The 27,226-nt window shown below is 34.4% G+C and overlaps 1 protein-coding gene across 1 annotated transcript in view; it reads left to right on the top strand.

Annotated features, from left to right (window-relative positions):
• Window positions 1-27,226, top strand: part of HTRA3 (HtrA serine peptidase 3) — a 700,273-nt gene that overhangs the window by 380,833 nt on the left and 292,214 nt on the right. The gene's annotated exons all lie outside the window — the stretch shown is intronic.

Raw genomic sequence — 27,226 nt, 5'->3', positions numbered from 1 at the left:
AAAGATTGAAGCACTAAGAGGGGGCAGCGCTGGATCCAGCACTAGGAGACCTAAGGCTTAAGTCTGACACACAGTAATACGCAAGATTTAAGCACGTGTTAAATCAGGCAAATGTGTGTGTGAAATGCCCTAGTTAGGGATGTCAGGTTAGTTAATTCGTTTGCTGAGGCTCGGACTCTGTAACTGGTTACAGGAGATAAAAGTCTTAATCCTCTAGACCAACTATCAGATTGAAATGCGCTGAAATGGGTAATTTTTGTCTTTTATTAGTTCGTACATTTTTTTCACTACTTAATAGAAAAAAATCTTCAAAACTATTGGGATGAATATGAGTTTTGGTGCATTTTCAAGGAATGTGAGTTTCAAGTAAAGAGAAGTTTATTGTTGCGCATGCTAAAATCTGTTTATAATGTGCAATTGTTTTGATTAGCAAACGGCCGTCAATGTTTTGCTATAGAATTTCAAAGCATATTTAGCAGCAGAACAGGTTGCATACTTCCCTTTGCTGCAGAAGGCTGTGGGTTCTACTCCAACACCATGTAGATACATTGCTGATAGTGCAGTGTGCCTTAAGACAGGGTGGAGTGTTGCATTCCTGAGTGTGTTGTCCTTTGTATGAGATGTTAGACTGAAGCCCCATCCATCTGTATTAATGACAGGTGCTTTGAAATCAAATCACATCCACCTGAGCTGTCAAACAAAGTAGGGGGAAGTTCCCCAATCCATCCATTTTTGCACATGGGGTCAGGGTGTCACTTCAACAGTGACAGTCATCTAGAGCCAAGGTTTACACTGATGGGTGGCTAGCCCTGCAGCAGTGGGGAAGTTCCCCAATGCCCTGGTCAAATTTCCCTTTATAGTATAACTACCACCAAGGGTCTTCCCCAAAAAAATGTTACTAGCCTAGTGGGACTAAAATGGTCAACAAAGGATATTTAAATAAAAAAGTTTTATATTAAATTCATATTTTTGCTTTCATTTCAAAAGTAAAGATGAAAATAATATGCACGCAGTGTTTATGGTAATTGGGGGGAGAAAGATGAATAATGGGACACTAGAATGGTTGCGAGGGGGCTGGTCCATTCCTCTGCTGGCTTGGTGGGAGGGATATTTTGCTACTCTCTTTTTAAGAGTTATAGTTTTGTGATAAATTCTGAGGCTTAAACTTACTTAGCAATGCTGTCTTTGCAGTTACTGATTTCAGCTTTTCAGAAAATGTATTAAAAACTGAATACAATGACACCAATTATGTTAAGTAAATAATACTGATATCATCCTGTAGGTCTGAATGATTCTAAAACAGTGCAGACAAAACAGAACTGCAGGAAGAAACAAAGACATATTAGAGAGGTGATAGTTCAAAGAAACCATTTTAAATGGGTCCACATAGTGAATGGCATATAAATGAATATATAGATATTTTGCTGAAAAAACAATTAATACAGCAATAAAATGATAGTTATGATGTACTGGTAAAAGAATTGTGTGATGTAAGGAAATATAGCATGCTACCCTTAAGAAAAGAAATAGATTATATGAGCAAAATAAAGGGAAATAATGAAATAGTTCTATAGATAGCTGTACTTGCAGAAAGATATAAAGGAAGTACATCCTGTTTTTAAGTTATAAATTTAAGCCAGAAATGAAATAATAGACATGGATGGCATTTTAAAGAAAAGCCAGAAGAAAGGTTGACACAGGTACAATGTTATATAGAAAACAACAGTAGAGTACCTTACACACCATCAGGTAACACCTAATGGTTGTTTCTCCAGTCCCCAGCAGGGGAGAGTAGAACCACAGAGCATGTGATCTCACTCCAACCGGCCGGGATGGGCATAGCTATCCTCCCCTGCCAGCACTCAAACACACAAGGCCCTAATTGAACCTGGGTCACTTGGGCTGTAGTCAGGGCTTTGTCTTTCTACTCCTTAGTGCTGGCTAGAAGAAGCATTTAAGAAGAGTATAAGCAGTGAATTGAATTATAAAGTAAAGACAGTAAAGAAAGATAATAAAGCATTATTAAACAAAAATATTACAATGGAATAATTTAATAAAGGATTATTGAAAGAAAACCTAAAATGTGTTCCTTGAGTTAATGGAACAGATTATTCATTCCACAAAAATATAAATAGGGGGGAAATTTTGTTTCATGAAATAATAAATGAATGGTTTAATGAGGGTGTGCAGGATAAAGATATCTGTGAAGGCATAGTAAAAGTGATATGGTAAAAGAAAGAAGAAAAAAGCAACATTAAAAATCTGATACTGGTTACATTATGCAATAATAACTATAAATGATTATGAAAATTCTATTAAAGAAATTGTATACATTAGCAAAAGATGTGTTAAATATAGGTGAAAATTGATTACAAATAAGAATCTCAAGGAAGTAATGAATATTACAAAGGAGATTGTAGACAAGTGTGAAAGATTAATGAACAAAAGGAAAAATTATAGCATGTCACATATTTAAAACATTTAATAAAATTTGCCATAGACAGATGTAGTATAAATTAAAATGGCATGAAGTAGGAAAAAAGTTAACTGAAATTTTGGAAACAGTTTACTTTAAAATACTGCTGTCAGCGTAATTGCAAATAGACATCTTATGCGGAAATAATTTAAACAAAGGCTGCCTTCATAGGGGGAAAAACAAAGACTGCCCTATGAATTCAGTTTTATCTTGTTTGGTAATGAATGCAGTAACAGGACATTGTTGTATGAATTTGAAAGATGGCGGAATGGAATAACTGCCAATTATAATGTTACATTTCCATTTCATTCCTTATACCGCCTTACTCTCCCTACTTCACTTACTTCCTTACTGCTATCTAATTCTCTGCTCTGACTTTCTCTCTAAACATACCATAAGCCTGTTTTCCCTCACTTCTTATTGCAAATCTTATTTGTATTAGACTAACTTACCTTTAATTTCTCTACAAACTGTCTAAAATTTCTGTAAATATTAAATTATTGTCATGTACCTTATACTGATTCTTAACCAATGTGTTAATATTATGTCTAATTTGTCATAATTATTTAAACTGCCGATGTTTTTGTCTTATTTTTGAAGATTGTAAAATTATTGTTCTTAAAATCTTTTGTAGTAAAGCATTTCTCCCCGGGCTTTGCTGAATATGGCATTCTATCCAGTGAGACTTCCCTCTGTAATTAAATGTAAATAAATGAAAAAATAAATATGTATGCTTTAGTGTTTTTGCTAAAATTATTTTATGATAAAGAAAACTGACAGAAACATAGATTCCATTAAAGAAACTAGGTTAGCAATTGAGAAAGCAGCAAAGAAAAAATAAAGTCTTGGGGGATGAGAAACAAATTGAGGTGTATTATTTACAGGTTAAGAGATCTCGTCTATGGGAACAGATTTTGCAAATAAAGAATTAAAAAAAGGCAATAGGAGAAATAATTAAAGTAAACACAAAGAGTAATAATGTGGAAATAATTCAAAATGCCATTTTAAAAGAAATTGATCCAGACAGTGAATCATTTGATATTTGATAAGCTCAATTTTAATAAGAAAGATGGTGTCTATGTCTATGTTTTTCCTACAGATAAAGAAACGATTTGATAAAAAAGAATTTACTGTGAATTTAATTTTAATCTATGATGGGATCCAGCTGAAATCCTGTGAAAAAAAGAATATTATGTGATTCATAGGTTAATAGTCTCATAGGCATATACTATGCTAAGACTACTAGGGCCCTTATAAGCTTAACCATGCAACCCAAATGTGACCCACAAATTTGATTTATATAGGGGGATGATTTACTGACTGCCTCTGTCCATGAGATATATAAGTGCCAAACCAGGGGTGAACTTTCAATTACCCATCCATTTTTCCATGTTGCTCTTAAATAGGTTTAGGGAGGAACTCTGCTTCACATGGATGGGGTGAAGAAAGTAATACAAGTACATTGGGATGAATTCATCCTATTTTTACCACAATTAAACCTGTTTTGGATGATAGTGAAAGAAAGAAATGAATCATTGTTAGCTGATGTAAAATGTACATATTCATTTGTGAAAATGTAAAGGTACAAAAGAGTATGAATAATTTAGAAGGTGTGGAAGTTAAGTAGTATCAGAGAAAGACAGGATTGTGGAAAATAAAGATGGAGGGATTAGTATAAAATCAGAAACCAGGGCATAATAATATATTGCAAAAACATTATGCTTTGCATGTCTGGAAGAATAGATTAGATATTGCATGTAAGAATGCTGAATAAAGGAAAAAAGTTAAAACCTGTATGGAATGTCAAGATTTTCTAAAGCTATTGTCTTGATAAACTGTTGGTGAATGCAGAAGTGAAATACAAAGTAGCAGAAGAAAGATCATGTTGAATATATATGACTGAAGAGGCATCTTAGTATGCTATTATGGATCGTTGAAGGGTTGAAAAAGTATGGAGTATGGAAAGGAAAGAATATATAAGAGGTTATGCGAAGTGGATGAATGTGGATAAATTATATGGGTAATATGAGGGAGTGAAAAGGAGATGGAAGATTATTTAAAAATAATTGTATCTGGAACCATATGAAATATATGGAAAATAAGGTGCGAAGAATTATTGCTTAGAAAGGCATTTCACATGCAATCTCAACTGTACAGATTTTCGCAGAATGTCCAGATTTTTTACTCAGATATTTGGTCTGTTTATCATAAAATTGTGGCTTTCTGGCAAATCGTTAGCAAATTATTGAGGGTTTAACTCAGAAAATAATGAAAGATATTTCAGTTTCAGACTTCATACCCTTCAGAAAATTCATAGTAACTGAAAGCATGTTATTTTATCAATTTTCTAAGTTTGTAAGAGCAATATTTAAAAACCTTCCCTATTTTGGGGCCTTTGCTCGCCCCCCATTTTTGATGGTTTTGTCCAGATTTCTTGATCTAAGAAGTTGACAGGTATGATGATGAGTACATTACAAAGTGGCTATGGGAAGAGGGATGAGGAGAATAAAACATGTTTAATAGAATAAATAGTGAGAAATGGATCATATGTGTTTATGTTACTTGTACATCTGTATGCATGTATTTATTCCATTTGTGTTTCTCTTTTCATATTTTCTTTTTTCATATATCTATATAAGGCTTGTTTTTGCATGTTCTTCCTGTATCTCCTTGGGTTTATCTCAACATCCTTCCAATTGCCAGCATTTTATGAGGTAAAACATAATGAGTCCATATTCTTTTCAATAACTGCCAGGTAAGTTCACAAGCCACCAGGCTTAATTACCTCTTTTTTAGAGGATGCTCAAAACATTCTCAGGTTAGGTGACTGGTTCAGAGTCACAAGTCTGCAAATGAATATTGAAGAAAAAAAAACTGGACCATAGGACAAATCTCATTGTCAACACATAGCCTTAAACCTTTAAACAAAATTCCAGATATATTGTACCTGCCATAAAAAAACTGCATTGAGATTGTTTCCTGTTACTGTTTTTGATACCATGATTCTTACAGCATATTTTCTCTCCAGTTTCCTTCTGTTAATTCACCAGTTAATTTAATTTCTCATGGTGTAACTTGTGATATAGTCACTTGGCCATCATTTCTCTTCTGTTAACCTCCTGTAATCTGTGACTTTTTATTGAAAAGAGAGAACTATGAACTCTTCTTCTGGTAAGGCTGCATGGAGTAAACCCCAACCACTGCAGTTGTCTTTGAGATGGAATTCAGTATTTAACATACTTTACTCAGTATCTTGTTCATTGATAGCCTGATACAAAGTGGAAATGTAGCAGCAGTGGCCAGAAATGAATGTTGTAGGTAAGGAGCTATTTGTTTTTGGGTGGATATGTGCCTCCATTGCAGACATGCATAAGTTGTGCTGCTACATTGAATCAGAGCACAGAAAGGGTTACATGATGGCTGTAAAGTACATTCTGCATCCATCTAAAGTGTCTTTGCTATCATCCTAATCTTGTACACCTTCTTTTGTGTTTACATACTAGAAAATGTAACACTCCTCCTTCTGAACTTTCAACATGACTAATAGAAGGCAAGGCTTTAGTCTGAGGGGCTGGCTTGCAGCTAACACAAATAGTATGGCAACAAAGGGGATTGTGGGGTACCCCTTAATTACAAAAGAGTATGAAAAACATTGCATCCATTCAGGTGTAAAGAAATGTTCACATTTCTTCTAAAATGTAAAACGCATTATATATGTAGTTAGATCATTCAGCTAAAGTCCTTATACATAATGGCCTAGTGTGCAGAGTGCATCATTTTTATACAACTCCATATTCATCTCTATATTGTCTGGTAGCATACTGCAGGTAGAGAGGGCACTGAAGAATATCTGTTTTCCAGCCAAACATTTGACTTCTTCCTTATACTGTATTTGTGTTCATATACTCTCTCCTTAATTTTACGATCAGTTTTTCCAACATAAAAACATGATCTTTTCTTATTGCATTTCATAAGGAACAAGGAACATTAAATGGATTTTATGCAAGAATTGGCCATTGTTAAGAGAAGAAAGATCGGTTAGGAACAAAGTAGGTGATAAGCCCATTTTAGAATATCGCAGAGATCCTAATCATAAAGATATTTTGGGGAAAGGTTCCCGAAAGAGAGAAATGTGGCAGGGTGGAGATGAAGAAATGTGTTTTTTGCCACTGCTGTATGCTTATGCAGGTGGGAAAAACCTTCCAGATCAAATGGTCAGAATACAAAGTAAATGGGAAACACAACTGTGAGTCTAAAGGAGTGATATATGTGGCTATGTGCATGGATTGTTCATGTTTTTATGTTGGAAAACTGATTGTAAAATTAAATAGAAAGTATATGAACACGAATACAGTATAAGGAAGAATATTCTAAATAATGCATTAGCCAATTACATACATGAATTTTTGGCCCATTCCTTTAGATATTTTTTGGTCCATTTCTCATAAAATTGTAGTTTTCTGACAAATCACTGAGGACTGAAGTCAGAAAATAATGGCAAACATTCAATTTTCAGATTTGATATCCTTTAAATAATTCATGCTAAAGCAAAACTTGTTATTCTATCACTTTCTAAGTTTGTAAGAGCAATATTTAAAATGTGTCCCTATTTTTGGTCCTTTGCCCCCCCCCCCCAATTATTTGTGGCTTTGTCCAGGTTTCTTGCTGTAAGAAGCTGAGAGGTATGCAGCTGGTTAAAGTTAGTGGAGTAGTTTACTCTTGATAGCTTTACAGAACAGTAAAATGTCTGTATACAAAAAGTGTATCAAATATGTATACAACATAAGCATAAGCTCCATATCTTTCACCTTCTTAGCACAATAAATCATGGGGAAGGGGGTCAATGGACCAAAAACAGAGGCAATTTTTAAATATTGCTCTTATAAACTTATAAAGTTGCTAAAATAAAAGGTGCTAGGTTAGCATGCATTTCCTGTTAAATCCAAAATGTTGGCAAGTGCAGAAAAAGCAAAACACGTATTCTTCTCCTTGAAAATAATAAATAACTTTATTTTTAAAAAGATAAGCGCTTTTGTCTCAGATTGTGTTAAAAGAGACTTCATTAGATAAAATATCACAAGCAATTCTAGGCTTTAAATAAATATTAGCAGTGACTTCATTTCCTCCTGTTAGCAAATGTTAAATATTCAAAGTGGCAACACCCAGATGAATCCATATATACATCCCTACCAAGTTTCTGAAAGCATCCTGTCACCCATAAGCAATGTAAATAAATACAATTCATAAAATAAGTATATTCATACAATATATAGACAGATAGAAACACTATTTAAAATCAGTCCTATACTAAAGAGGAAAAGAACATGAGGCATAGAATTAATAAATAGCCAGATCATGTTGGTTATTATAAAAATATAAAAATATAAATATAAAATAGATATATCCGCTGAATACAAATAAATATTCAACTAGCATCTATTAAATGCTTTTAGTTTTAACAGGCTGCTAATGGACACATTATCTTTCAAGCCTGACCAGTATAATGAATTCAGGCGAAGTTGGCAGGAGAGTTCCAGCTTCTCCAATGAATATGGCCAGCCACCCCCCACCCACGTGCAGCTATTTTTATGGTATCCAAAACAATAAATTTAAATTCATGTTGTGGATATAGCATAATATGCTTGGCCAAGGCATTGCATTCATAGTTGTCTTGTATATTCCTAAGGTACTCCCCAATCCTATTTCTCAATTAGCGCTCGGTATTGCCCACATAAAAATAGGGGCAATTTGAGCAGAGTGCGCAATATACTACTCTTTCTGTTGTACAAGAGAATTTTTCCTTAAACCTGATTTTTCACCCCATTAATTTCTACAAAATCAGTTTCTAAGATGTTCTTACAAAACTTACACATCCCACATTTGTGCATGTGCCCTTTATATTGTTTGTGTTTATGTTCAAGTAAATTCTTTAAACAATGTCCCTTTCTATATACCCAAATCAGTGCATGTCTTAAAATATCTCTCATTTCCTTATCATTGCTAATTACATTTCAATTTTTAATCAAAATATTTTCTATCATAGGTACATCCCTATTATATGTTGTTAAAAAACTACTTTGATAGGATATCATTCGACTACGGGTATTAGTTTCAGTAGTGTTTGAAATAACATTCTTCTGTATGAGTAGTTAATAGTCTGTTACGTTTGGACTTATATTATTCATATTTTGTTGTTCCTCCATGCCCCTAGAGTTCAAAATTGGTAAAAAATGACCATTATCTCTTTTTATTTTTACTTCTTCCATTATTTGGTCAACCAGTTTAATAGGATATTCACTTTTGATAAACATTTGTTTAAGGAAGCCACATTCCTCAATAAAAGTCTCCCACAGGGTAGTCATCTGGGCTGCCCAAACAAACTGTCCCTTAACTACTGCCCGTTTTTGTTGGAAAGGATGGCAGCTGCTGAAGTAGAGGAAACTATTGGAGTATGCGTCCTTATGATAAATTTTAGCTAGGAATCTTTTACTAACTTCATCTTTTGTTAATAATATATCCAAATAGGGAATTGCCTTTTCTTCTATATTGTGAGTAAAGTTCAAAAAATCTGTTGTACTATTGATGAATTCAAGAAAAAGTGTAATCAGCTCCCTTGGTCCTTCCCATAAAATAAATATGTCATCCAAATAACGCACATAGGTTTTACATAATGGAAGAAACTGGGACTGTTTGAGATATCGTTTCTCCCATTCTAACATAATGATGTTGGCATAAAGGCCCCCACAATAGGAGCCCATTACCACACCTTCATTTTGAAGGAAGTATTCTCCTTCAAACAGGATAAAGTTGTTCCTTAGTATCACTTCAAGAATTTGTTCATATAAATTAACTTTATCCTGTGATATATTCTTAGATGGCAGGTATTCACAAAACCATTTTATGCCCAGCTCATGTGGTATAACACTGTACAGATTAACTACATCAATTGTAATTAATAAGTATTCATCCTTATATTCAATTACATTAATCTTTCTTAAGAAATCCCATGAGTCAATGGATATATTAGGCTCATTCCAAATAAACTTCCTCAACTCTTTATCCAAGTATTTAGCCGTAGGATAAGTTATGGAGCCCCTGGCATCAACAATTGGCTTCACCGGTGGTTATTTTACATCTTTATGGATTTTAGTGGCCCCAAAAATAATTGGGGTAGATGGATATTAAACCAAAAGGTAATGCAGTTCATTAACTGAAATCAACCCATCAATGAACATGTCTTGTATGAACCCCTTACTTCTTCTATGGGCTCCAATCATTTCATTCAGGGAGCTTTTAATATATGTATCAGTATTTAATATCTCTAGCCTCTTATTGTTATACTCTACTTTATTCATATTAACTACCCCGCCCCGCCCCCCCTATTGTGCTTCATAATTCTAACTCCTTTATTATAAATAAAAAAATCAAGCTCAAACTCCTTGTCATAATTTAAATTCTTGTGAATTCTGTTATTCGATATCTTTCTATTACACTTTTTACTAAGTTCACATAGATCTAGTTTACAAACTCTTTCAAATGTTGCCAGAATGGGATGTATGGGCGGGTTATATGAGATTTTAAAAGGGTCCCTTATAGATTCAATTTTATTAAACATGATGTTTAGATTCAATTTCCTAATATACTGCTTTAAATCCATTAGAGTATGTACTAAGTTAATGGAATGATCAGGTACAAATGTAAATCATTTTGCTAAAAGATCACATATAGTCACATTTAAAGTTAAATCTGAACAATTATAAACTTTAAAGTCATTTTCGGAAATAAAGGTCACACTCAAAGGTGGTAGCAAATAGCAATTCCTTGCTGGATTTTGTATTCAAGTTTTCAAAATCATAAATTACTGTCTCTGTCTCCCTCTCCAAGCATTTCTGTTGGTCCCCCTGTTGTTCATGCTGCCCCTCCCCGGTTGATAGGGGTTGAAACGGCCTCTCCCTTGTTGTTGTTGGGTTCTTTGCTGGTTCATAATCTGCTCTGACCGTCTGAAGGGTGGGTATTGTTCTTCGTCTAAAAAAATCTTTGTCATAAGTATCTAAGTCAATAGCAACATTATCCTGGTAATTGACATTAGTATGGGGCTCAATCCCCCTCCTATTATATTGCCATTCCTGTGATGGGGAGGTTGGGTGTAAGCTAGATTGCTAGCATAGTCTTTTTCATCCCTAGCTAGTTTCTTAATATTTTTGTTTTTAATAGTCAACATCTGTTCATCAATAGTACAGAAAATATGGCAGTAATCAAATCTATTATTAGAAAAAGCAGGATTCTGTATGATTAGTTTATCAAGTGCCATAACTTCTACATTCAATGCTTCAATAATTTTTTGATTGTATTTTATTACCATCTCCATGTATTCAAATCCAAATATATCAAATAATTCTAATAAGTCTTTATGGAAATCAGAGCCTGCTACTAAACCTGTTGGATAGCGCCACATATGCAGGCCCTTTGGTACAGTTCTTTGGCTCAAGCATTCTTTAAAAAACAAATTGTCCATCTGGAATTTCTTTAAGTAAATAGTGGTCCAATTCATTTAGTTGGCCATTAAAAGTAGTATTACTGGACCAAGAATTTTTTAATAAACCACAGTCATTTCTAAGCCATTCTGTCATCATAGGCGTATTCATAGTGTTAACATTTGTCTTAATAGTTTTAGTATGATCAGTTACCTCATTTTGTCTTATGTCCGGTTGCAGAGAGGGTATTGAAGCAGTAAATGCTGCCAAATGTCCTTCTCCTCGGTTATTTAAGGTCCTAATAGTTTCCGTTGCATTATGTTGAGTAAAGGTGCTCGGTGTAGGATGGATAGACATCTGGGAAAGAGGCGACTGCTCTAAATGAGTCATTCGGTTCATAAGTTGCTGAGTTAATACAATTAAATCACTTGTAGTTCCACTCTGTTGAGTATTCACGTGCAGCTGTGTGTCACCAGAAAATGACGTGTTGCCTTGTTCCGCCTCCATGCTTGCAGTTACCACGTCCAAAACAAAACCAAAAACAAATAAATTGATAAATCCAAAATGTTGGCAAGTGTAGAACAAGCAAAACACATATTCTTCTCCTTGAAAACAACAAATAACTTTATTAGACTTCATTAGATAAAATATCACAAGCAATTCTAGGCTTTAAATAAATATTAGCAGTGACTTTATTTCCTCTTGTTAGCAAATGTTAAATATTTAAAGTGGCAACACCCAGATGAATCCATATATGCATCCCTACCAAGTTTCTTTTTTTTTTCCATAATAAATCTTTATTGTTATATTATTTTCATACATAAGTAAAAACAAACACAAAATTTTAGAGAAAAAATACAAAACAAAAGACTACTAACTAATATCACTAATCATCACACCAAACAAATATACAATATTTACAAGAATGCTTCCATGTAAACATTAAGAACAGAAGAAAAACAAAAAGTAGTTAATAACATTTCCAGTAATATACAGTTTAAATACAAAATTCTCTCCAAGCAAATAAATAAATGTGAATACCTTCAAGTTAGAAGTATTATGCTAATATAATATTAAATATCTGTTCCCAAATTTTTGGGTTATTAATGTTTTTATTATGCAGACTTAAAAGTAGTTTATGAGCTAATATATGCCGTGTTGCCAAAACTCTAAAGTTTTCCCAAGATGTTTTAGATGGGTCTAACCAATTAGTGGCTATATAAAGCTTCATTAACAAAAAAATATTAATATATATAGTACTTTGTGATCTAGGGAGTTCTTTCGGGGGAATATGTAGAATCGTAAATTTCCATGACAACGTTGTACTTTGGTAACCCATCTTCTGAAGTTGAATCTTAAGGGAATTCCAAAGTTTATATATGCATTTACAGCTCCAGAACATATGAAGAAGATCAGCCAGTTGATTTTTACAGTATGGACAAGTTGGAGAGTTTTTAGAATTAAATTTATGCAGGGTAAGGCGTGTATAATATGCATTATTCCATATCATCAACTGGGTATACATCAATTTTTGAAGAGAAGTAGATTTGATAGTCAGGTCAATTGCTTTTAACATATTACTTTTGTCTGTCACTAAAATTTTCTCTTCCCAATAGTTGGATAACAGAATTTTATCATGAAATTTAAATTCTTTAATTAATTTATTTGTTGTTGTTATATATTTAATTTCCTGTTGGAGGGCTTGCCACAACTCAAAGCATTTATTAACATTTTCATCTTCAGGTTTAAAATTTATAAAGTAGCTCTTAGCAAGTTCTCTAATTTGTCTCAAAATAACAAGATAATTTTTAGGTAAGTTAAATTCTTGTCTTATTTGATTGGCCGACCGGTCCAGATATTTGTATATATCAATCAAAGTTAAATTAACTATTAGTGAAAACTTTTTAAGATCAATTAATTGATTGTTCAATTTTAAATTAGGATTCCTATGAAAGGGTTGAAAAAACATCATATACTGAATCAGATCCAAAGATTGAAATAAATCTTGTATAGATAATATGTTTGTTTTAATGTGTTCAATAATCCCATACATTTTCAAAGTATCTTTACCTAAAAAGGGTATTGCTTTAGGATTAATGTTTAACTTTAAAATATATTTATAATTCAAAATCACCCAAGTTGGTGTCCACTTAGTACTGGTTGTATCATAGTTGGCAATTCTTAGAATTCTATTAGAGTTCACGATTAGGTAGTACAATTCAAAATTAGGCAATTCCAGTCCTCCTTTATTTTTTGGGGTCATTAATTTATCATAAGATATCCTGTTTTTTTTTGGTTCCCAAATGAATTTAGCCAATTCTTTATGATTTTTTTTTTTAAAAATGTCTTCGAAAGTATTAATTGGGCTGACCTAAAAATATAAAGTATTCGTGGTAACACATTCATTTTAACAATTGAAACTTTTGCTAGTACTGGCAGTCATAAATTTTTCCACCTCCCAAAATCAGAAATTATTTGGTCCCAAATTGTTTTAATGTTATTATTGTAGAAGTCTTTATTATCTGTAGAAAACTCAATACCTAAATATTTAATTTTTTCTTTAAATGTTACCTGCCCAACCAAAGGCAATAACGAAAAAGGTTTAGGTGTCTTTAAAGGAAAAATATTGTTTTTTTCCAAGTTAATTTTGTAGTTAGAGACTTCTGAAAAATCATTAACAGCCTTCAATAATTTATCAGTGTCAGATATTGGAGATGCACAATAAATATTAAAATCATCCGCAAAAGCTGCCATTAAAATTTTAGTTCCATAAATTATTGGGACATTATGACAGACTTTCTGCTTAATATATAAGAACAGAGGTTCAATATAAAGATTAAATAGTAAAGGGGACAAAGGGCAGCCCTGGTGTGTTCCAGTCTTAATCTGTATTCTTTTGGAGAGGCTTCTATTAATATACAGTGTAGTATAGGGATTACTATATAATATTTGCAACATTTGAACAAATTCATGGGATATATTAAAATAAGGTAAAAGAGCAAACAAAAAATTTGCATCAACCCTGTCAAAGGCCTTCTGTGCATCAATTATAAGGGCATAGACATTAAGATTATTTTGTTTAGCATGCGTTATCATAGTATGTAATGTAAGAGTATTATCACTGGTTTGTCTACCTGCCATAAATCCAGCCTGTTCTTTGGATATTATATGAGTCATGATTTTCTTCAGTCTAGATGCTATAATAGAAGTTAGAATTTTCATGTCTACATTCATTAATGATATCAGTCTATAATTATCGGGATTCTGAGGAGCTGAACTGGCTTTATGTATGAAAATAGTCTTTGAAGCGTTAAGATGAGGATCATTAATAGTATTCCTAATTATGTAGTTAAATATAACTGAAAGTATCTTACCGAAAATATCCGCAAACCTTTTATAAAACTCCACTGTCATCCCATCAGGACCTGGTGATTTGTGTGATGTCATATGTTGAATTGTATATACTATGTCTTCTTCAGATATCGGTTTAACTAAATCATTTTGAATATCCTCTCCTATTTTTGGAAACTTAATTGATTGTAAAAATTGTTCATAGGTTCTATGCAAGGACATATCCTTTTGCCCATTATAAATTTTTGTATATATTTTCTCAAAAATATTTATAATATCGTCTGTTTTAGAATATATTTTATTATTAATTTGTATTTGCGAAATTTGTAGTGTTGTTTTTGATTGATTAATGATCCTAGCCAACGCTCTCGATGGTGTTTGAACGTGATTAGCATACCTTGCTAACATCTTATATTCTTGGAATGTTAATCTACTATTTTGTATTAGGAAAAGATCCTTCTGACATTTAAATAGTTCTTTCTCTGTTTGTTCATTAAAATTCCGAATCAGTTGTTGATCCAATAATTTAATTTTTGTTTCCAAGTTTTGAATATCTTTATTTAGTATTTTTTTATAATAAGAGGCTTTTTGCAAAAGGATCCCTCTTATTTGTGTTTTAACTGTTGCCCATTCAATATCTGGGGCATATTGTTGCTTCTTTAGACTAACCAGTAAGTCTTTAAGGTACCTTGTAATTTCCTGTATTATTTCTTCCTTATTCAGCAGATTTGGGTTAAGAGACCAATTATAGCCTCTTTGCCGCAAGGTATCTTTTATCTCCTTAGCAAAACTCAGCAAAATTTTCGAATGATCCGATAAATACCGTGCATGTATAACAAGTATAGGTTCTAAATTAATCATTGTTCTTGAAATCAGGAAGAAATCTATTCTGGACCACACTTTATGACATGGGGAATAAAATGTAAAATTATTTATACTATTATCATTGTTTAAATAGTGAAAAGGGTCATATAGTTGAAAGTCTTCTTTAATATCATTCAGTGCTAATACAGCATGCTTATTAAATGCTTTGTGTGGACAAGATCTATCCAACTTCGGATTTTGGTAAGCATTCCAATCACCTCCAACAATTGCATAGTATCTATCAAATTGTGTTAAAATTGAATACAGTGATGTTATGAATATTTGTTGATCATTACAAGGTGCATAAATGTTTAAAAGTAAAATAGGTTTATCAAATAAGGTAAATGCCAGAATAACATAGCACCATCACCCATCTTTATCTGTATTAGAATCTAAAATTTTGTCCTTATATTGATCTTTAATAATTATAGCTACCCCAGCACTATTTGACTTACCTTCCGATGCTATTACTTCTCTGATCCACTTCTTTTTTTTATATCAACCCATTGATCATTCATTAAATGCGTTTCTTGCAGTAAAATAAGCCACGCCTTAGCCTGCAACAATACATGTAACAATAGTTTCCTCTTCTTTAAGTTCTGGAGCCCTTTAACATTCTATGAATCTAATTCCCACATTTCCAAGATTGACTGTACAATAAAGGTTTTGGAGAGAAAAGATTAAAGAAAAATAAAGTATATTCAAAACCATACATGATCTGGAAGCAATCCATATATCCCGTCCTAAACCAGTGCTTACCCACTCTAACCCCGGACCAGGACATATATAGGTCTTGTGTAATATAGAATAACAGAAGGTTTAAGAAAAGAAACAAATAGGAAAACATCACATTATAAAATTTCAAACATGTCCCATGGTTGAGACCTATATAATCTAACTTAACTACGACAAAGCCTAAACTAAACATTCCCTAACAAGCACTGCATTGAGCTACATCTCCCCAGTCAAGTATATTTATGCAAATCAAATTAAAATACAATATTACAGTACATATAAAAATAAATTGAAAAAAGGAAGTTTTAGTATTTGGATTAGCTATCTATAGAGAAACCGCATGCATAGAGAAAAAAAAAAACATACTAAAATACAACCCTATGTTAAAATAAAAATACAGCTAAATACAGGTAACCCGGTTATAAACCCACACTATCATAGTTTTATACTAAAGCAAACTACTAACTAACTAATATAATATGCATTATCACCTTAACACAGTACATTATGAACTATAATGAGAAGCATATTTATGCAAACATTACTAAATCTATGCACCCTCTCTAAATAATATAACCACAAAATTCTACATAAACATGTATAAGAGAAACAAATAAAATATTCCTATGTGCTTACTTTACCATACAACAGTATTATTTTAAAGTTAAATGAATAAAAAGATGTTAAAACAGTTCCCTTTGGTTTCCCAAGCCTGGAAACCTTGTGAAATATTTGCGACGGGGGACCGCTTTTACAGACGGACTCCCGGAAGTGTCACAGTGAAATCTGCACCCACGACAGCATTTTAGGCACTTCCTGTCTTCCTCCTCATCGAAAACACTTTGTAGAAGCCATAAAACGATGGGAAACGAACACAGGTAATCAAGATAAGCAAAAACAAGCAGTTTTATTACTCTGGAAGAGGCCTAGAGCTTTACAAACACAAACAAAGAATTATCCAGTCCTGGGAGTACAGTAAATAATGGATCCAACCTCAGCAGCATGCCAGTCTCAACAAAAGTTCAATTCAAGTCTCTGATACAGGTAAAGCCTTGAAAACTTTAAGAAACAGATTTCTTGCCTCATTTTTAGTGGAAATATAAGCATATGTGGGTATTTCATTTGAAACTTAATTTGTTTGTCAATAAGAAATTTACAGTATGGAGACAAAGACTGTCTAGCTTGTCTTACCTGTATGGATAAATCCTGTGACAGGGATATTTTATTATTTTCCCACATGATATAGCCTCCAGTTTGTTTTACAGTAGTAAGTATTCTGTTTACATCTTGATAGTTAAGCATTTTAACATATACAGGTCTAGGAAAGTTAGATGCTTGTGACTCTCTCAAAGCTCTGTGCACTCTTTCAATAATAATTTGTTTCACCTCATCAGAATCATTTAGAAGCACTTCAAATATTTGTAATATGGGTGGAATTAATTCATTATACTGAATAGATTCTGGAATCCCTCTGAGAATAATGTTGTTTCTCCTGGATCTTGCTTCTAAGTCTGTAAGCTTGTTTTGCATAGCCTGTATATCCACATCATGTAGATTAGTTTTTTTTTTCAAGTAAAGTTAATTTATCCTCATTTTCAGAAATTCGAGCTTCCGTCTTGTCCATTCTCTCCAGCAACTGAGTACATGAGTTCCCAAATGTTTGTATTTGACAAGTCAGTTCTTTCAGAGCTTCTTGTATGGGTAGCAGAGCATTTCTGATATCTATCATGTTTAATGGTTGTTCAGATTTAGATTTGGTCCCTGGTTTCTGTTGTTCCTGTATTTTAGTATTTTTTTGTCTTTTAGAAATCACATCCTTTTCAAGTGACTGTAATTCGAAAGTTTTGTTTTAGTAATGGTTGTATCCATATTTTTTTCCTCTTTTGACATCTTATTTGAACACAAAGACTTGCAGTATAGAAAGCACACGGTTCCTTTGTTTACTTCTTTCTGCAGAGCCAGCTAATCTGTTGTAATCCAGCGAAATATATTCCTTTTTTCCGGTTTTTCTTCTTAGTAATGGATAGTTAAGTGTAGCTGAAGTTATTTTATCGAAGATTTGATGGTAAAAGTTTTATATTATCCACTCAGGGTTTAGATTTCCTCAGGTTAAGTAGAGAGCTGCAGTTCAGCAGTGCTTACAGAATGGCAGCCATCTTTGAATCCCCCTACCAAGTTTCTAAAAGCATCCTGTAGCCCATAAGCAATGTAAATAAATACAATTCATAAAATAAATATATGCATACAATATATAGACAAATAGAAACACTATTTAAAATCAGTCCTATATGAAAGATGAAAAACCATAAGAGGCATAGAATTAATAAATAGCCAGAGTGTGTTTGTTATTATAAAAATATATGAACATAAATATAAAATAGATATATCCACTGAATACAAACAAATATTCAACTAGCAGCTATTAAGTGCTTTTAGTTTTAACAGGTTGCTAATGGATACACGTGCAGCTATTTTTATGGTATCCAAAACAATAGATTTAAATTCATGTTGTGGATATACCATAATATGCTTTGCCAAGGCATTGCATTCATAGTTGTCTCGTATATTCCTAAGGTGCTCCCCAATCCTATTTTTCAATTTGCGCTTGGTTTTGCCCACATAAAAACAGGGGCAATTGAAGCAGAGTGCGCAATATACTATTCATTCTGTTGTACAAGAGAATTTTTCCTTAAACCTGATTTTCACCCCATTAATTTCTACAAAATCAGTTTCTAAGATGTTCTTACAAGGTGTACACATCCCAGATTTGTGCATGTGCCCTTTATATTGTTTGTGTTTGTTATGCTCAAGTAAATTCTTTAAACAATGTCCCTTTCTATATACACAAATCGGTGCATGTCCTAAAATAGCTCTCATTTCCTTTTCATTACTAATTAAATTCCAATTTTTAATCAAAATATTTTTTATCATAGGTGCAGCCCTATTATATGTTGTTAAAAACTACTTTGATAGGATATCATTCGACTAGGGGTATTAGTTTCAGTACTGTTTGAAATAACATTCTCCTGTATGAATAGTTTATAGTCTGTTGCATTTGGACTTATATTATTCATATTTTGTTGTTCCTCCATGCCCCTAGAGTTCAGAATTGGTAAAAAAAATGACCATTATCTCTTTTTATTTTTACTTCTTCCATTATTTGGTCAACCAGTTTAATAGGATATTCATGTTTGATAAACATTTGTTTAAGGAAACCACATTCCTCAATAAAAGTCTCCCTCAGGGTAGTCATCCGGGCTGCGTGAACAAACTGTCCCTTAACTACTGTCCATTTTTGTTGGAAAGGCTGGCAGCTGCTGAAATGGAGGAAACTATTGGAGTATGTGTCCTTACATATGTGTGTTATTTGGATGACATATTTATTTTATGGGAAGGATCAAGGGAGCTGATTACACCTTTTCGGGAATTTATCAATAGTACAACAGATTTTTTTTAACTTTACTCACACTATAGAAGAACAGGCAATTCCTTATTTGGATATATTATTAACAAAAGATGAAGTTAATAAAAGATTCCTAGCTAAAATTTATCATAAGGACACATACTCCAATAGTTTCCTGCTGTTGTCATATTCATATACAGCATGCCTACTCACTTCCTACTCCCAAAAGACGGCCACCTTATGTTTATCTTTCTAATGTCAGACTGGGAAAGAACTGAAAAAAATAAACTAAATACAACATATTTGCTGTCAGATATATATATATATATATATATATATATATATATATATATATATATATATATATATATATAAAATGCTTATTTACTGTCACCCAAAACATAACCATCAGTATATGAATATTTTTTTATTGTGGGAGAAAATGAAAAAAACATGATTACAATAATGTTTCCAACTTGTCACTTCTAGAGACACTATACAAATTAAGTGATCCCTTGTGAAGATCAGATGAGAAGGCAAGAAATGTGGAAAATACATAAATATAGTTGCAAGTATAGAAAACTCCAGGAACAACTTTATGTTAATCAGGATCGAATGCAGGAATGGTTATGGGAGGCAAATTCATACCAAAGGATGAAAGGTTAATATTGGTGGCCCAAGATAGTGCACTACTTACACGTTGGTTTACAAAGTCCATTGAACATGTGGGAAAAACAGACAAATGTAGATTTTGTAAAACAGAATTGGAAACAGTTCCACATCCTGTTGCTGTTTGTGACATGCTAATGGCAGAAGGACTGTATACTGAAGGGCATAATAATATGGCAACACTGTTGGAATGGTGATTGTGCAAACATTTAATAGTGAAGTAGCTGAAATACACTGGAAATGTGAGCCACAAAGCATCATAGAAAATGATGAAGTCTACATCACATGGGATCACCCATTAGCAACAGTTCAAAAGATAGTTGCAAGAAAAACAGATATAGTGGTCCATGAAAAGAAGCATTGACCACTGAAATCTCTACACCCAGTGACTGCAGTGTCTTGCATACAGAGAGACACAAAAGTCATAAAATATCAGGATTTGCAGGCAGAAACAAGAGCAATGTGGAAGAAAGATACCCAGATAGTTCCAATAGTAGTTGGAGCAATGGGTCTTATAAAAAAGAATCTACAGCCATATTTAGATATGTTACCAATACATGTAATTCCATACATATTGCAGAAGGAGTCATTACTGGGCACATTGCGGGTACTGCAAAGAGCACTTCAGGCTCACATCAAAGATTGAAACAATACTAATTTCATGAACTTTATTCATACGTTGACTTAGGAATGGGGTCCATTCCCATCATGGTGTTAGAAACCCAAAAGATTTGGAGAAATTAAAAAGTGAAAAACCGCTTGTGAGTAAAATTAAAGAAATAATGATCACACTGTCCCCAGACCAACACAAGATATAGTGACCTTTGAGGTTTGGTAGGAGTGTTAAAGAAATAATGATAACATCACCAGCTCCCCACACAAGTACAGTGACCTTCTGTGTAGACCCGTGATTAGGGCTTGTTGTTGACTAGGTGGGGGTTCATTTCAGAGGTGATTACTAACACATGTCAAAATCCACTTATACAGTCTTGGTGTGTGGGAGCCATCAGCCTCCAGAAGTTCTGCAAGTTTGGGTATTCTGTGTTGCATCTACCCCTTATTTTTTGAAAAAAACAACTGTGCAACTTAGCAAGTGATACAGAGTCAGTTACTGTCATGCAGTCAACTTCCACAAAGCAGTTATAGCTACTTCTATGTAGAATTCAGATGTCTTATCATAATAAAAGTGTGTGACAATGTAATGTGCTTAACTTTGTAACAAACAATTAGTACACATTAAAATATTGCTCATTGCATCAGATAATCCCTACTACTACTTTAAAGCCAAAATAATAAGCAGACAGCAGCAGGCAGATAGTCATTTTCTTCCACAAAAGACAACCACAGCAATTATACCTAATATATCCGTGCATATCAGGTGTCCAGTTAAGTAGTCCATCTTACTTTTCACAAAAGCACACTAGTCCTTCAAAGCCAGATAGTGTTGATTTAAATTGAACAAAGACAAACAAGTCAATTACTTTCATCCAGTCAACACCACCTCCACCCAGCACTTATACAATGTCTGATGACTGTGTAATGTTATGTCACCTTCACAGTCTGCATAAACAAGTTGCCACATATCCAAGTTGCTCCATACAGATTACAAAGGCAGAACAATTTTGCCCAAACTACAAGACTGATCTTTGCCTGCATTGTGCAATGTAATTTATGTAATTTTGTGTTTTTTTCTGAAGCCTATTACCCAACTTGCTATTTATACTTTGTAAATAAATATATATTTGTGATGTTAATTTTTTCTATACAAATGTAAATTAGTTTGTACATTCTCTACCTCCTACTGTACCTCATATATTTATCCAATGCTGTATGAGTCGATGTTATATGTTTACTGTTATTGTAATTTTTTTTTTAATCACTGTTGGAGATTTTCTCCTCAGGGCTCCCAGTTACCAAATGTCAATAAATAAATAAATATAAAATAAATTAGTTCCCATAATACTAACTGCCCACACAAATCACAAAGCCAGGAATATTGCTCACAATATCTGGATGGTCACTGAAAGCATTATTGTAAAAAAAAAAATAAATAAATAAATAAATAAAAAACAGGACTAACACATCTCACCACACAATTCACCTCATCCCAACTGCCCACACAAATCACAAAACCAAAAATATTGTCCAATATATCTGGTTTATCACTGCCAGCACTACTGTAAAAAAAAAAAAACTTTAATAACACTTCTTACCTTATTATTCCCCTTATCACAACTACCCAGACAAATCACAAAGCCAGAGATACTGACAAAATATCTAGTTGAACACTGCCAGCATTATTATAAAAAAGAGTAATTGCACTTCTCACCCTGGCATTCCCCTCTTCTCAACACAAACCATAAAGTCAGAAATATTGTTCACAATATCTGTCAATCGCTACCAGCATTGTTAAAACAGTAATAATGGTTATCTCACAATGCCATTCCTCTCATCCCAGTAGCCCACACAAACCACAAAGCAGGGAAAAATAGCCAATAATATCTGGTTCATCACTACCAGCAACATTTTTGTAAACCAAGTATTACTGTAATAACAGTTATTTCATTGGAACCACTCATCACTTATGTCATTTCTATCCATCATTAAAACTCCTTCCGACAATGCTGTGCCCTTGGAGCTGAGACTTAAATTCAGGGAGTTGATGTGGCAGATAAGATTAAATGCTGGTGTATTTCCTGGGTTAAATGATTGCATTTCGATAAGTACTGCCCTAAAACTAAGAGCATCAAAACTGTGACTGATTTGTCATTATTTTTTTATTCTGTGATGAATTTTATTATTATTCATAGTGTTTTTAAGCAAAGTTTTTGTGGTTAATTAGTAATTAAAAAGAAAGGAAAACATTTTGGTACATTTCCATTGTACATTATATTACTGTATTTGGTATGATGTTTCTTTAATTTTTTTTAATGGCTTGATTGATTGACGTGTAGCATATTTAAATGTGGGCAGTTTGAGGAGAAATAGTTCTGATGAAGTCCTATCATTGTTAGGATGAAAGTGCTTAACTACTATTAAATAAATCCTTTTTTTTTAACTTTGGTGTCTGTTCTAGCTCTCCTTTTGGAACATTTTATTTTGAACTATACGAGGTCGGACAGAATTGGCGAATCTTCACCGTTGTTTTTGGTTTTAGTCTGGTTGTGCGAGGTCCTCCATTGTTTTGGTCCATTTAATTGCCTCTTCTTTATTTCTGTTGCCCCAGACATGTGGACTTAGGCAATCGTCATATCCTGTTCTGTCTGTTCCGATATGTGAATTCAGGTCACCCATTATCAACAACAATTCCTGTTGTCCTGCTTTATCTAGTAGGCCCTGCTACTGCTGGCTGAATGCACTCTTTTCCTCATTATCACAGCCCTGCTGTGAGCCATAGGCTGAGATTATGAATACTGCCCTATCATTAGGCTGGAGTCTGATTGCTTTGAGTCTATCATTAATTCTGCTGACATCCCTTTCTGTCTTTGGAAGCCTCCCATCATCATTTCTAACTTGTCCTCCTCCTGAGTAGTATACTGGCTCTCAAGCAAAGTGACTTTTCTGCACTGCCCTTCCATCTTGTCTCCTGAATACATAAGAAGTTGGCCTCCTCCTTACCATCACATCATACACTTCCAAGCTGTGTCCATTGAATGTAGCAATTTTTAGTTCATAATTGGCAGGTTGATTGGTTATATGTCCACTTTTTGATCAAAAGAGCTATGCCAGGTAATCCAAGATGGGCAACTGGATACCAGCCAGTCACTAGCTTATTGATCCAGAGCTGCTGGACTATGTGGTGGGTGCACACTGGCCAGTTGAGGCACATACACCTCTTCCACCATTAGCTTGGGTCCATGGCATAGATCAGAGTAGGCTGGGTCCTCAACCCACTTATCTTGGGCAAATACCCATGCCCATTTGTTGACATTAATCAAAACAACCTAATCACCTAGAGCCATATTTTACACCATCAAGTGGCTGTGATCCATGTTCTCCTGTCATGAGGAGAGGCACACCACAGTAAATGTCCAAAGCAGTTAATTTATATAACTCTTCCCCCTATAGGACACCATGTACAGTCTATGCTGCATCCCATAGCTCCATTCTTTGATGAGTTTGAGATGGAAACACCCAACAAACTTCTCAGAGATGAAACGAACCCCACAAAGACACAGTAAGAACATGCAAACTCCAAACAGGCATTGGCTGGAGGTCAGGATCAAATCTTGTACCTTGTGCTTGAGAGGTGAAGACCATAACCATTATGTCAACTGCTTTCATAAAAATTCAACATGATAGAAATGTTGCTACATGTAGAAGTACTGATATTAGTAAACTACACACTCCTATGATAGTGCATACTATACTAAGATGCACAATCCGGTAATACACAACACATTTAAAGTGTACCTTATTAGGCTGGGAAGAGATTAATTGAAAGTGTCTATACTCACTCAACCTTAGACAAATGATCACAGCAGCTGTCTGCTTTCACTACCTGTTTTTTAAAAAGTCGTATGAAGGTCTGTAAATTACTGGTACAGTAGCTCTTACTGTACCACACAGAGTTCCAGATAGCAGGAGACATTTTAAAAAAGATTTTTCTGTGACTGCTAGTTTGAATGGTGGTCTATAGAGTAATTTCCAGGGGGAGGTCTCTTAATGAGTAAAGGCTATTTCTTATATGAAGTTTGTTTTTGATTGGTAGACAGTAGTTGTTATAAATCAGTTTGAATTAAATTTTGTCTGGCATTAAAAAGCCATTTTTTTGCCAGTAAAACACAGTAGTGGTATTACCTTTTGAAGTTGAGATGAACACATTTGCAATATTTTGCTCTCAGCTGTTTGAATTATTTTGAATTTCTGTGATGTGAGTAAAGCCATGATTACTTAAGTCTGGGTAACAGAACATGTCTGGTTCGATTCTCAGCTAGAGCGTCTTCTGCGTGGAGACATGCGTGAATGGGCGTACCTTCGTTGAAGGTTGTGCATCAGGCCTGGCAAGCCGGTATGTAAAAATCAACTGCCAATCATTAGTGGACCGGAGTTCCGCTGTGGCGACCCCTAACCGGGAAAAACCGAAAGATGCAAAAAACTACAGTAGAGTACATAGCTTCAGTACTTAAAATATGTAAGATTTTGTAAGCTACTTTAAGTTGACAAGGTACTAGCTAGACTTGTTTCTTTATTAGGAGAGGGAGCATAAAGCTTGGATCTAGGGGTAGAATTAAGTACTCCTGATGGAGGGAAATGGTCAATTTAGGTCCATTTGGGTCTGTGAGAAGAAGAGAGAGAGATATGACTTATTTCTTTTAGGTCCCGAACAGCATGACTGATAATTTTTTCTCATGTAACCTATTCCTGTCCATTGAAAAATCCTGTTGTAATACCAGATCATAGTCCCACAATATTATCAGCATATAGAAGGCAGTTTATTTCTAGCATGTCCCAAAGTAATCTGTAGATAAAGCACCCCTGCAAGTACGGCAACTGCATGGCTCCAAAAAGACCTGATAGCAGTACAAAATATAGGCAGCCAGCAGACTGTAGCATTAGATATTTTTTGAAAGACTAGCTCAAAAACAAAGTTTAAAAATAAAAAAGAGACAAACAAGACTGGTTTTGGCTGTAAAAATTACAAAGCCTTCTTCAGTGCAGTTAAGACATGTAAATTTGTTCTCCTTTTTATATATGGCCACTAGGTGAGGCTCTAAATTAATGAATTAATTAACAATTCCAATTAAAGGCTTCATTTGCCCTTTGTCCAAAAATTCTATCTATCACAGTAAAGTTAAAGGATGCATTCTTGTGTACCTCCGTATGCATATAGGTTCATAGGTTCATAGGTTCATACTAGGCTATCTGCCCTAGGGCATTTATAAGCCTAGCCAAAGTGTGTTTGGATTAAACCACCCATTTTAAATGAATTTTGCTATTCCCTTTTTTGAGGTTAGTATACTGTGCCTCTGTCTAACAGTGACACAGAAGTGATACCCGGGGTAAACCTACGATCTCCCATCCACTCATCGATTCCTCTTGAAGAGAGTCAATGAGGGACTCTGCCTAACCTGGATTGGGATTTTATTCCAGAGTGAAGGGAGCCTCTGGGTTATGAATCTGTCCCTCCAGCATGTCCTTTTTATTTCAGTGCTGAGGTTCAAGTCTCTCGAGCGCGTAGCTCGATGGGATTTGGATTTTCTGAAGTGCAGCATGTCCATTAGTTCCTGGTTGGACATGGCTTTATACGTCAGGCACAGATCGTCTCTGAGCAGGCGGTATGACACTGAGTAGAGCTGGAGTTTCTTTAACTGGGCAGCATATGGCATCTGTTTGAGCCCTTTGATCATCTTGGTGAGGTACTTTTGGGGTCTTTCCAGTTGCTGCAGGTGTCTGGTAAGGTACATCCCAAAAGGGGCATTGTACTCAATTATGGGCCTGATGAGTTATGAGTAAAGAGGCACGATGACCTCCCCTGATCTAGATGTGAATCCCTTCATGATTAGGTGGGCTATATAAAATGTTTTTCTAACTACTTTGGCCACGTGGTTTTCAAATGAGAGATTGCTATCAACTTGGGTCCCCAGGTCCCTAATTACTTCTTCCGTACTTAATGGATTACCACCTATGTAGTAATTTGTGGACACTTTGTTTTTGCTAAAGGGGATGGCTATACACTTTTTGGCGTTTAGCTTGAGGCCATGGCTCTGGCACCAGTTGTCTGTTTCTATGAGGCCCTTTTGTAGGATGCTTGTGTCGGCTGGAAAGTCGATTATGGCGCCTAGTTTGCAGTCATCTGCGAACTTGGTCAGCCACAGTCCTTCCATGTTGGCCTGTACCTCCAAGAAATATATACCAGACAAGAGAGGTCCCAGGACTGAGCCTTGTGGGATGCCACTTGTAACTGATTTGGAGTCTGACATGGTTCCAGCAAGTCTAACCATGTGGGTTCTGATCTTGAGCCAGTTTGCAACCCATCTACTGACATAGGGGTTTATATTTAAGCTGGTGAGCTTATCTATAATGCCCGAGTGGGGTATTGTATCGAAGGCTTTTGCGAGGTCCAGGTAGGCTGTGTGGACCACCTTCCCCTCGTCAATGGCCTTGGTGACTGTTTCAAAGAAATCAACCAGGTTTAAGAGGCAGGATCTGCCCTTAACAAGGCCGAACTGGGTAGGATCCAGTGTCTGTAGGTCCCCAATATCTTTATTTATGAGGTCCATGATGATCCTTTCCATAGCTTTGCATACCAAG

This window comes from Protopterus annectens, chromosome 2.part1 (genome assembly GCF_019279795.1).
Source record: "Protopterus annectens isolate FY-2018-M chromosome 2.part1, PAN1.0, whole genome shotgun sequence".
Classification (NCBI taxonomy): domain Eukaryota; kingdom Metazoa; phylum Chordata; order Ceratodontiformes; family Protopteridae; genus Protopterus; species Protopterus annectens.
This window is presented reverse-complemented; position numbering and strand designations above follow the sequence as displayed.